The sequence below is a fragment of the Vombatus ursinus genome, unplaced genomic scaffold, assembly GCF_900497805.2.
Source record: "Vombatus ursinus unplaced genomic scaffold, bare-nosed wombat genome assembly UNPS02000577.1, whole genome shotgun sequence".
NCBI classification, from domain to species: Eukaryota; Metazoa; Chordata; class Mammalia; order Diprotodontia; family Vombatidae; genus Vombatus; species Vombatus ursinus.
Genome location: NW_020940355.1, coordinates 15,052,717 through 15,065,876, shown reverse-complemented (window position 1 = coordinate 15,065,876; position 13,160 = coordinate 15,052,717).

The window sequence follows — 13,160 nt, the reverse complement described above, 5'->3', positions numbered from 1 at the left end:
GATTGTATCAAAGGCCTTGGTCAGATCTACAAACATTGCGTACAGACTTCTGTTCCTGGAGTCCTTAGGCAGCAAACACCATATCGACTATTCCTCAGCCCTTTCTGAAGCCACACTAGCTCTCAGGCAGATGACCGTCTTCCAGGTGAAGGATCAACCTATCAAGGAGGACTCTGGCAAGAATCTTGCCAGCAATGACTAAAAGAGAGACCTCCTGTGATTGTCACTGGACAATCTATTTCCTTTACTTTTATAGATGTGGATAATGGCGGCATCTTTGAACTCCTGGTGGATAACCTCCTCTTTCCATATAACCCAGAAATTTCAGTTTTTGTCTGAACAAAGGAATCCCCCACCTTGTAAATCTCAGCTGGAATAGAATCTGAACCAGGTGCTTTGCCACATAAAAGGAGCCTGATGGCATTCAAAACTTCTTCTTCAGTTGAAACTTCAGCTAGGGAGGGAATGACTTCAATGGCCAATGGCTTTAGGATTGATTGACTGACAGTCTTTTGAGAACACTATGGAAATGTTCATCCCATCTCTCTAGGATCATGTCCTTATCACTAATCAATGTGACTCCATCAGCATTGAGTAGTTGAGATGCACCATAGGTCTTTGGCCCATAAATAGCCTTCAGAGTATCATAAAAGTACTTTAGATTGTTACTATCAGCAAAAACTACATTTCATCTGTCTTCTTACTGAGCTAAGAGTCCTGCATGTCTCTAAGTTTCATTTGTACTTTACTTTTGATGGAATTAAATGCAGCCTTCTTAGAGATGGATGAACTATCCTGTTGGTAAACCCTGTGAAGTTCTCATTTTTTTTTATTCAGTAGCTTCTCAATTTCCTCATCATTTTCATCTAACCAGTCTTAATGTTTGTAAGTGTTCTGACCCAGATGAGCAAATGCAGTGTTGTATACCAAATTTCTGAAACCTGCCTATTCCTTTTCTGCTCCACTGTTGTTAACTGTGTGTAGGCTCTACTTTCCCTCCAAGTTAGCAACAAACTGTTCAAGCGCAGAGAAGGGCTCTAATCTATTGACATTAATTCTTCTGGTAGTCATTTTGCCTTAGGCTGCTACTTTTGTTGAATGCAATTATTTAGCTTGGAGATGATAAGTCTATGATCTGTCTAGCCCCCTGTGCTACCCATTGCCTTACCCATACTCACACTTCCTGTCTGTCTCTTCTCCTTACAGTAACATAGTCTATTAAACACCAATGTTTGCTACAAGGGTGCATCCATGAAGTTTTATTGTGTTTAGATAAATGGAAGATACTCTTGGTGATGAGAAGGTCATGAGATGCATGAGTCTTCAGTAGTAAGTAACCATTGCTGTTGCTATTTCCAATTCCATTCCTCCCAAAGACTTCCTGCCATGTCTAGTAGTCTGAGTCTACTCTAGCATTAAAGTCACCCAGAATTATAAGCTTGTCCTCTTTTGGCACATTGATGATAAAAGTCTTCAGGTCTTCATAAAATTTTTCTTTGCCCTCATCAGGGTTCATCATGGTGGGAGCATAGACATTGATGATAGTGGTATGGCATTTTCCTGCAAGTAGCAATCGCATTTGATTGCAAAACGTATACCAGCTTCACAACATTCCCCTTCACTGCAGCCACTCTGGAAAAATGTGTATTCAACTCCAGCTTCAGTAAGCTGGCCTTCATTTGCTAGCCTTGTTTCACCCAGGGCAGCCATTTGTCTTTCAGGTCTACTGGATTTTGTGTTGTCTGTTAAGTGTGTACATATTCCATGTACTGATGGTGAGTGCAATCATCTTTGCAGAAGTTTTTGTATATTTTTTTTGTGTTTCAATCACAGATCTCCACCTGCTGTGGTAATCAGGCCAGGGTTGGGTAAGCAGACAATTATTAGGGCACCTTTTCTAGCCCCTTCCTCACACTAGAAGGTGAGCAGTGCTATCCTTAAAAGGCTGCTTAGATACCCAGATGACTGCCAAATCCCACTACTGTTTCCAGTGAGAAAATGACCCTATGGCCTGGGCCACCTGTGTGCAGGGTTGTGACTACAGCTCCCAATGTATCTGCACCTGCTGCTTCATCACTTGCCTGTCACTATTGGACTTTGAGATAGGTAAAAATGGTAAAATGATGTGAGCAATGTCTTTTGGTTCATGTGCAAATTGGATTTAAGTGAGGCAGAGTTGTACAAGGTCATCAGCCTTATTCTCCCTTCCAGAGTCATCACAGTCCAGTGGCAGGAAAGAGTCAAGATGAATGGTGATGGCTCAAGATGAGTGAATGACTTTGGCATCTTCAAGGTCCAACCAAGCTCTAAACATTCCATAGCACCTTCAGCTGTCTTTGTGGCTGTTGGAACAAATTGTTCTCATCCACCCATTCCACCAGGGGAAGTCTTCACATGCTTGGGGTAGACATTCCCCTAATTCACCCATGGGTTTGAGACCCATCGGTTACCCTTGACCTACTTTAGCTTGTCTGCTGAAACAGTTTGCTGGGGTGTGGCTGCTGTGTATGCCATACCTTCTTGTAATCACAGGTGAGAGTTAGGTGGAAAGGTGGACACCAAAGGTGGAAAGCAGCCCTGAAAAGTGCTTGGCAGCCCTCACACCAGAGATACTAGTCTTCCCTGAATATACCCTATACCCCATATATGTGTAAATATTAGACTCATATATGTATGTACATAAATATATATTTTATACACATGTATACATACATCTGATGTAGTAAATCACTAAATAAATACACACACCTGTGTATATACTTTGAATAGTTTTTGCAAATTCAAAGTATTCTGCCTCAGCTAATTCCTGTTCAAAAATATTTCTATTCTACTTCTGTTACAGCTGAAACAGGTGCTATGGATAGCTTAGAGTTTGGGCAGACATGGAAGATGCCAAGGTCATCCACTGTATCTGGCTACCACCAGTTGTTTTGACTTTTGTCTTGCCACTAGACTTTGGTGACTTTGGAAGAGAGACTGAGGCTAACAACTTTGTGTAACTCTACTTCACTTAAATTCAATTCATGGGCAAGTCAAGACATCACCCCATCACATCATTGGTCCTTTTCCAAACAAAGGATGAACAACAGTTTTGCACATAGTAAGCACTTTTCATAGATATTGGTTGACTGATTGATTCCTCTTTTGTTTCCCACAGCATTTACTCCAAACTTATGGCTCTGTCTTCCCCTTTTTCCATTCCTTCTCTTGACATTTAGAGCATAGGGCTTAACCTCTGACTTCACTGAGAAGACTGAGGTCATTTGACCATGAAGTCCCTCCCCTCCCCTCCTCATTCTTATAACATTTCAGTATCACCACCCATGGCCAATGCCTCTGTAGTTGTCTCTGACACCACTTCTCAGAAAACTCTCTATCTTTGTCTTCATAGTCTTACTTTCCTCTCCCAGACACCTCTGATTAGCACTTTCTGTCATGTACCTTCAAGCCACAGCATTCTGGGAAAATGCAATCTTTCCTTACTGTCATTGCTACATGTAAGATGCTGAACAAACAGGTTTTAGTTAGATGTGTAGCCAAAACTTTGGGGACTCAAATAAATTAGCAAAGATATCCCACCAATTAGCTTTTTTTTTTTTAAAAGTTAAGGTTTTTTTTAATACCAAGAGATTTCTAAACATTAATAAGTAAGGATTTTTTCAGTGTCTATTCTGTGACAGGCACTGAGATAAAAATACAATAAATGAAACAAACCTTAGTCACAAAGACCTTACATTCTAATGAGACAAGTTTGTTACATATGTATTTCCAATAATAATAATAATCTTATGTCTATATTATGCTTTAAAGTTACAAAACATTTTGCTCACAAAAAAATTCTGTGAGGTAGTTAGTACTGATATAATTAAGAGGCTTATGAAGGAAGGTTACAAGTATTTATTAAGAGCTTCCTACATGTCAGTAACCCTGCTAAGGGCTGGGAGTACATATATAAGCAAAAAGTCCCTTCCCTTCAGGAATTTATATTCCAATGGAGAAAGACAACACACAAAAGGAGCTGAAAAGGGGAAGGGAGAAAGGAAGGAAAGGTATCCCACAAGGTCAGGCACAGGGCTGTGAAGGAAAGGCCAGTCTGTGTCCCATCACCAAATGGAGGCCCTAATTTGAATTCACCAATGATAGAAAGGGGCAGACTTTACAAAGGGCTATTTCAGGTTGAAAAGGCCGAAGGCATCCCTTGGATGTACTAGAGGAGGCCCCAGGTGCTGAGGGGATGAGACTGCAACAGAGGCATGGTTTTAGAGCCTGGAAGCCAGGAGAAGGGCTGAGAGGGGCCCAGTTACTATCAACTATTTGTACCAAATTTCACAACCACTCTCTCTGACCTTAGTTCTGCCTTTCATAAGCTAATCATGAACCATAAGCAGCATACATAATATCATTATTCTTTCCCCAGAATCACTGCAAACATAAATATCAATACATACACATCCATCCACAGTGTCCACAATGATATCCCTACACATATCACAATTATAATCTATACCTATACATAAGTAAAAATACACTCACTCAAATTTAGAAATCTGATGTAGGACACAGACACAGCAAGGATAAATATTAACACTGATAAATAATACATAGATACACGCCCTAAGAGATACAAGATATAGATAGATGTATTTAGTTATACACCCAAACGAGCAATTGGATAGATAAAACCTACACAGCTTGGTGGGTGGGAGAGATTTATAAGCACTACAGAAATAGAGTGGGAGAAAGTGAGGGGTGATATGTAAGTAAACAGAAATGTGAGTTGAAAGTAAGGAGGTAGAAGGTCGGGAGAATGGTCAGTGAAATAACAACAGGGTGTGGGTTTTAATCTATAAAAATGATAATGGCACAAATTACTGTGGCTTTCTCCAAAGATAATATGTTGCTCAACAGCTGTATGACTGTCGTTCACCTGCATGATTCCAATAGTAAGTTAGAAAAAAGAACTTGTATAACACAGGTTAAACAGGAAAGAAGTTAATGAACATGAATGTGACAAGACAGTACTTGTTCTGAGTATTCTATATGTTTTTCTCATCTTCAGTAAGTCTTGGTCAATTCTAAGTTGGTGAATTCTTTTCCATCTGCTAACAATGAAAATCCTCATTTTATAGAAATGGTATTTTGGAGTATAGGTTATCTCTGGACCTCTTTTTCTCTGGAGTTCTTTCTAACATGTATACTTAACAATTGTATTTGGGAGGCTTAAGGGAAACACAAAATATGATGTTGTAATTAAACTAATTCAAAAAATTTGGTGATGGCCACTCAAAATTCAACCTTTTCTTTAGTCTTTAAAAAGATTAGCTAATTCTTATCAAGAGAGTGTGGGGGATAGAGAAGACATGGAGAGAGGGTTGTTGCTTTTTACAAACTGATGTTCACTATGCAACATTAAGTAGGTATGATGAATGGGAGAACCTAGCACAAAGAATCTAGTTATTGAAGAAGGCTGCAAAATCTTCATTTTGGGAATGCTTTTGATTTAAATAGACAGCTATCATTGGGGGAAGATTTGGTACCCCTCTGTTTAGAGGAAGAGGGTTGTACTAAAAGACCTCTAGTGATACTTTCTAGTTAATTGACTATCTTAATATTCCTCTGTAAAAGCTCATGAGATGGCTGGAGGGTCACAGCTCCTACTGAATAGACTTGTCTTTCTTCTTTGTGGGAGATGGAATGCCAGAAGGTATGATTCCATGGAAGGTTAGATGACAGTTATCTGGGTAGTTAACAGGAAGTATATGTCTTTTTTTCCTTGTATGTCTTCCAGCAGCAATATGCTTTCTACGCACTAGTGATTTTTATTTTTCCAAGTCTGCAAGATTAGTGCATATTGATTTTTTTTCAATCAGCAAAAATCCACCTTCTTTCTCTCCTACCCCAACAACTCCCCCAGTTGAGGAAAAAAAGAAAAACAAAACCCTTGTTACAAATATGTATAGTCAGGCAAAATAAATTTCTGAATTGGCCATGTCTAAAAAATGTATGTCTCATTTTACACTCTGAGTCCTTTACCTCTATATCAGGAGATGGGTAGCATGCTTCCTCATGAATCCATTGGAATTGTGGTTGATTATTATCCTGATCAGAGTTCTTAATTCTTTCAAAGTTGTCTTTACCATGTTGTCATTGCATAATACATTTTTTTTCCTGGTTCTGCTCACTGCATCAGTTTATATGTCTTTCCAGGTTTCTCTGAAACCATGCCCTTTGTAATTTCTTACAGCACAACAGTATTTCATCGTATTTATGTTATATTTATGAATTATGACATATGTCATAAATTGTCCAGCCCTCCCTCGATTTATGAATATCCCCTTCAATTCTCATTCTTTGAGACCTCAAAAAGGGCTATAAATATTTTCATGTATCTATAGAGTTTGTTTTGCTTAGGACCAATCCCTCCCTTTATTTATCCTCTCTCTCTCTCTTTCCCTTAACTCCTTTCCCTTGTTTCCCTGTGGGGTAAATTTCATTTCTATGCCCAGCTGTGTGTGTGTATATGTATATTCTTCTGTCCTTTGTCCAGTTCAGATGATAATGAGGTTCAAGTGTCAGCCACTTACCCCACCTTCTCCTTGTTTGTATGAATGTCTACTTACATATCCTGATTATGTGAGATAATTTTCCTTAATCTTCCTTTTCCTTCTCCTTCCCTTATTTTTTTTCTCTTCTCTCTGTTATTCTTAAGATTATCAAGACATTCTAGAACCAGACCTTGTTTAATTGGACTCCCTCTATGAAGCTTTATGATGACAGGATTCAAGAGGTGAAGGGGTGAATGAGAAATAAGTATCATCTTAAGCAGCTGATCTTTGTTTACTCCTTTATCTGTTTGTTTTTGTTTTTGTTTTTACCTTTTTATGTTTATGTTAACTGCTGCATTTGACCTTCAAAGTTTCTACACAGCTCTAGTTTTTTCATCAGGAATGCTTACAAGTCCTCTATTTCATTAAACATCCATTTTGTCCCCTGTGACGTTGTGCTCAGTTTTGCTGGGTAAAGTATTCTTGGCTGCAAGTCATATCCTTTGCCTTCTGGAATATCATATTCCAATCTGACTTCTCATTTAAAGTGGTAGTTTCTAAGTCATGAATGATGCTGACTGTGGTTCCTTAGAACTTGAATTCTTTATTTCATGCTGCTTGAAATGTTTTTTGATTTTACTTCTGGATATTGGCTATAATGTTCTTGGAAGTTTTCATTTTGGGATTTCTTTCAGGGTAACTGGTGGATTCTGTTTCCATTTTGTTCTCTGGTTGTAAGAGATCTTGGCAGTTTTCTTTGAAGATTTCTTAAAATATGATGTCTTTTTTCTCCTTGATTTGTTTTCTAGGTCAGTTGTTTTTGTTATTAGAGAGTTTACATTTTCTTCTATTTTTTAAAAGTTTTTTGACTTTGTTTTAATATTTCTTAATGTTTTGGGGGGTGATTGACTTCTATTTGGTCCATTCTAATTCTCAGGGAGTTTGCTGCTTGGGGAAGGTTTTATGCTTCTTGTGCTAAACTGTTAATTTCCTTTCCAATTTTTTCTTCTATAACTTTCATTTATTTTCCATTTTTCCCCTCTAGCACTTCCATTTCATTTATGAGAATATTTTAAACTCTTTAAAAAACCTTTTTGCTCCATCTCCTCCAGGAATTCTAGTTGAATTTTTGTCCGATCTATTTTTTTTTCATTGAGGCTTTGATTGTAGATGTTTTGGGGGCCTTTTCTTCTTGGGCATCTTCTGTCTTGAACATCCTTGTCATCATAACAACTTTTATAGCAGGATTCTTTTTCCCCCCTCATTCTTTTTGCCTGCTTCCTGACTTTGGACTTGGTGTTAGGTTAGTCTCTAGGCATTTCTGGAAGGAAGGTCTGGGTTATTCTTGTCACTGCTTTCTTGAGATATTGAGTGCTGTTATTCCAGGATCTTAGGGACAGCACAGGCTGTACGCTTTCAGTGCTCCCAAGGGGACTGATCCAGACTAAAGTCTGATTGCTGCTCCCCTGGTCTGACCTCTGAATGTTTCTGACCTAGGTTGAGGTCTGAGCATCAGATCTGACACTTGACTGATACACTCTAAGCCAAGTGGAAAGCTCTGTTTAGAGCGACATAACTACGGGTTCCCCTTTGGTCTGGGCTTCCTACCCTGGTTATTCCTTTGCAGGCTTAAGATCAGGCTAAAAGCTTGAAGTGACAACCCGCTCTGCTCCTGGGGCTGGAGTCACAGTAATGCCCTTTGTTTCTGAACTTGTTCCCCTCAACCTATGGCCTGTTCCTCTTGCGTATCGTCCCTACCCTGGAATGACACTCCCCTTCTCAGTCCGTGCTGAATCTGTGACCTACAACTGGAAAAGCCATTGGCTGGCTCGTGTTCTCATGAAGTACCCCAGGATGGATCTGGGACCTCCTCTTGCCCAGGTGCACATCCTCTCTTTGTGTGTGAAGAGTGCTCCCGACAGGGAGCTCCTGGAGTGCATATTAATTTGATCCTAATATACTTTATATTCTCCTGAGGCAAGACAGAACAGCTCCCCTAAAATACTTCCCTTGCCTCAATTCTGTTGTCACATACAAAGAATTAGACTTGAATAATAAAGTGGAAATTTACTGCATTTAATATTCAGGAAAAAGCTTTTTTCTTAGCATGCCATTTTAAACAACTTGATCTGTAGGATTAGGTTAACTAAAAGTATTTTATTTTTTGTAATCCCCCCACTCTCCCACCCATTTCTGGTCATCCAAAAGGCAAGTTTGCCCTTGTTCTGATTCACACGGACATAAGACCTAGAACTGGGAAAAGTCATTGACTGGCTCATGTTCTCATGAAGTGCCCCAGGATGGATCTGGGACCTCCTCTTGCCCAGGTGCACATCCTCTCTTTGTGTGTGAAGAGTGCTCCCGACAGTGAGCTCCTGGAGTGCATATTAATTTGATCCTAATATACTTTACATTCTCCTGAGGCAAGACAGAACAGCTCCCCTAAAATACCTCCCTTGCCTCAATTCTGTTAAGTCACATACAACGACTGAGACTTTCACTGTAAAGTGGAAATTTACTGCATTTAATATTCAAGAACAAGCTCATTTCTTAGCATGCCATTTTAAACAACTTGATCTGTAGGATTAGGTTAACTAAAAGTATTTCATTTTTTTTTGTCATCCCGACCCCCCTCATTTCTGGTCATTCAAAGGCAGGTTTGCCCTTGTTCTGATTCACAGGGACACAAGGAGTCTCAGTTCTCAAACTCATGGGATCATAGGATTAGCATGGAAAATGACCTCAGAGGCCATCTGGTCCAATGCCCTCATTTTACAGAGGAGGAAATGGAGGATCAGGAAGGGTAAGCTACTTGCCCAAGGTCACATAGGTTGGATTTAAACCCGGGTCTTCTGATAATCAATTCAATTCAATAAACATTTATTAAGTGTCTACTATGTGCCAGGCACTATGCTAAGGCTAGGGATATGAAAAGAAGCAAAAGACAGTCCTCAAGGACCCTCAAGGAGTTTACAATATAAGGGGGGGGGGCATGCAAACAAATATTTACAAAGCAAGCTATATACAGGATAAACAGGAAATAACAGAGGGAAGGCACTGGAATTCAGGAGGGTGGAGAAGTGTTCCTTTAGGAGGCGGAATTTTAGCTAAGACTTGAAGCCAGAGAGGTCGTTAGTCAGAGTGGAGGAGGGAGCGCATTCCTGTTATAGAGGACAGCCAGAGAGAATGCTGAGAGCTGAGAGATGGAGTGTCTTGCTTGTGGAACAGCTAAGAGGCCAGTGTCACTGGATTGAAGACTTTCTCAGAAATTTCATCAGAGGTAGGATTCTGCCACCAGAAGTAAGATTTGAACCCAGGTTCTCTAATAATCCACATTAAAAATGAAAAGCAAGACTTTCCCAGAAATTTTATCACTGAAAATGGTCAGCTGGCAAAACCTAACTTTTCCCATTGGAATCTGAGAAGTGGTGCTGGAATGCCCATATCTAATAGCATAGATTTCATCCTTATTAAAACAAAAGGGAAACATGACACTATCTAGAGCTTTGTTTTTGTTAACTGCTTTTTCCCCCTCCTTCATTTTGCGGAGGGGAATGACATGACATTCTATAGACAAAACAGAATGAGTTGTGAAAGGAAAGAAATAGAATGTCTAAGTTTCAGAAATTTTGTCTGTTTACTTTGCCTTATATAATTCTATACTATTTTCCAGAGAAGTTCAAACTTCTTTAGAGTACTTATCCTCAAAAAACATTCATAAAACCCTCATTAAACTGGTTATAATTGTGATAGATGATTAATTGGACCCTTATTTTATTGGACCACTATTTTATTCCAATTAGTATTAATCAGTTTGATATGATTCCACAGGGATAATGATTATAAGTTCTGTATATTGGGCCCCAGAGCTGTGAACTGCAAATTGTAAGTTCACTTTCTTAATTATAGGAAGCTAACTAGATGACCTCCACCCTTGTTTTTCCTTCTTTTGGTGACCAAGCCCAGCATGGTAAAGGTGACTCAATTACATGGAAAATCCCCCAGCTATTTTTGTGTCCCTCTGTCCATTGCCATCCCTCTATTGCCCAACATGGGGGGATGGCCATGAGCATTTGATCAATTCCTAGCCCTGGTTGCCGGCTTGTGGCCTGCCTTTCTACTAGTCCATGGATGTGTTCATCAGGATCTCCTGAAAGGTCAAGATAGGTTTGTCAAGGTCTGCTCATTAGCCTGTTTGTCAACCAATGGGATTCTGTATTTTTAGTTTGCTTTATCTGTAGTCTTGTCATTTAAAAAGACATGATTTCCATAAGTGAGGCTTTCTCTGGGTGGTTTCTCTGGAAGTTCAAATCTATCACTGTAGCTAACAGGGTATAACTATCATAGGGTAAAGGAAATATTCTAAGTTGTTTTTTGAGGGTGGCATGGTGGTTACAATCTGTGATTTCAGAGATGCTGAAACTGCTCCCAACAATGCAGATGAGCAATTATGTTGTAACTTTTAATTTTAGAGTTGCTTTAGACTTGTTGCTTGCCCATGGTCATACAACTAGTATGCATTAAAGGTAGAATATGAACCCATCTTCTTAATTGCAAGGCAAGCCTTCCATAGTGTCTCTCCTTTTTAAAATTCTAAATTAAGACTTTATTGTTTATCAAGCTGCTCAAAATTCTTTCCAGACATCAGCTACATGGGTTTCATAGTCAGATCCAAAACCATTATTCCAGGATCTATAGAAAGGAATGAAATTGGTGAATGAAGGTGTTGGTAAACAAATTTCTTAGGTAAAGGCTAAAAGGAAAACATCTTTGATTCTTCCTTCTTCTTTGCCCTTTAACTAATCACTTACCATGTTCTGTAGACCTCTCTCTTGTAACATTTTTTGACACAAATCCTTCTTTCCATTTCTAATGCTGTAAGTCTAAGGAAAAAATAGGCAAGAATTAGAAAGGATGAGAAAGCATAGATGGGTTGTAGGGATGGCCTTAATCCTCTGAGAAAGTGCCAGTGGGTATACACACACTCGTTATTTAGGGAATAAAGGACAAACATGGCTTTACTTTCAAGAGTTTGGGTTGTGGGAAGAATGGTGACAACATGAGGGGAGGAGAGAAGGGTAAATGAAATTTTGTTTTGGATGAGTTGTGTTTGAGTGAATAGAGTATCTAAATGGAAATGACCACTAGCCAATTAGAAATATAGGATTGGACTGCAGTTGGAAGGTCTGGATTTTAAATACAGATTCAGTAATCATCAGCACAGAAGTGTCATACCAATGGCTCTTCAGGGAAGAGAGAATAGAAAGAAAAAGGTTGAGAGCTAAGGACTTAGCTTTTGGGAAAACCACAACTAGAGGGCTTAGGAAGGAGTAAGAAGAGCACTTGGGAGGAAAGGAAAACTAGGGCAGTATAATATAATGGAAGCAAAGGAAGAAGTAATTTCAAGAAGGGGGCAGGGTGGGGTGGAGCGAGGAGGAGGGGGCTGATCAGTTTTAAATCTCCAAAGTCAGATGAAATCAAAGTCTTAAACAAGGATTATCTACCCTGACCAACTTTCTAGATACAGATGAAACTAAAGTTTAGAAAGGATAAATGACTTGCCCAGGGTAGATAGCCAATACTTCGAGTGTTAATTGGTGATATTTGAACCTAGACCTTGCTGACTCTAAGATTAGCACTTTGTCAAAAAGTAAGTTTTTCATTAGAAGTTTTTCAAAAACAAAGCAAGACCCCAGATAATTCCAGGTACTTTTGACACACAATAGATGTTCTTTAAGTACAGATGCCTTTTCCTAGAAATTCTGACAACAGGCTTCATTTTTCATTCAGTGAATCATTTAACAGGTTTATTTCAGAGCCTATATTGTACAAAGAACCATGATAGTTTCTGCTGAAGACAAACAGTATTGCCCTCAATGAGTTTACAATCTAATTGGAAAGATAAGACATAAGACAAGAATGAGAGATGTGAAAAGGTTTTTGGGTAAGGGTCCTGGATTTTAACAGTGTAGCTGCTTCCTGCAGAACAAGTTTCACAAAAAAACACTATGTTTTCTTATCGCTTTTCTTTTTCATTCTTTTCTAGGCAGGGTCAACTAGTGTGAGCAATAATGAAGCAAGAAATCCAGAGTAAAATGAGAGGATGGCCAGGAAATCAGCTTGACTGGAGACAGCATAGGGTTGAAGAAATAACAAGGCTATGCCCAAGATGCCATTGTACTTGTCCGGCCTTTCTCCCTTCCTTTCTCTCTCTCTTCATTAAAGAGAAATTGGACTATCGAAGCTCACTGTATGCACCCTAGGTTTTTCCATTTCCGTTTTGTTTCCCTATGCTTGAAATGCACTCTCCATCATCATCATCTCTCTCTCTCTCTCTCAAAATCCTAACCATCCTAAGAGAAAGGTCAAATACCACATGGCTTTTCCTGATCCTTTGCCAGACATCACATAGCACTTCTTTAATGTACTTCAAACACAAGTAGGAGTAAAGGGGTGGAGTCCTCTTCAAATTTAAAAAGTTGTCACAAAAAAATTCATTCTGCTTGACCTTAGAAGGCAAAACTATCAGCGAGTAGAAGTTGCAGGTGTCAATTTAGATTTGTTATCTAGAAGAAGAAGAAGAAGAAGAAGAAGAAGAAGAAGAAGAAGAAGAAG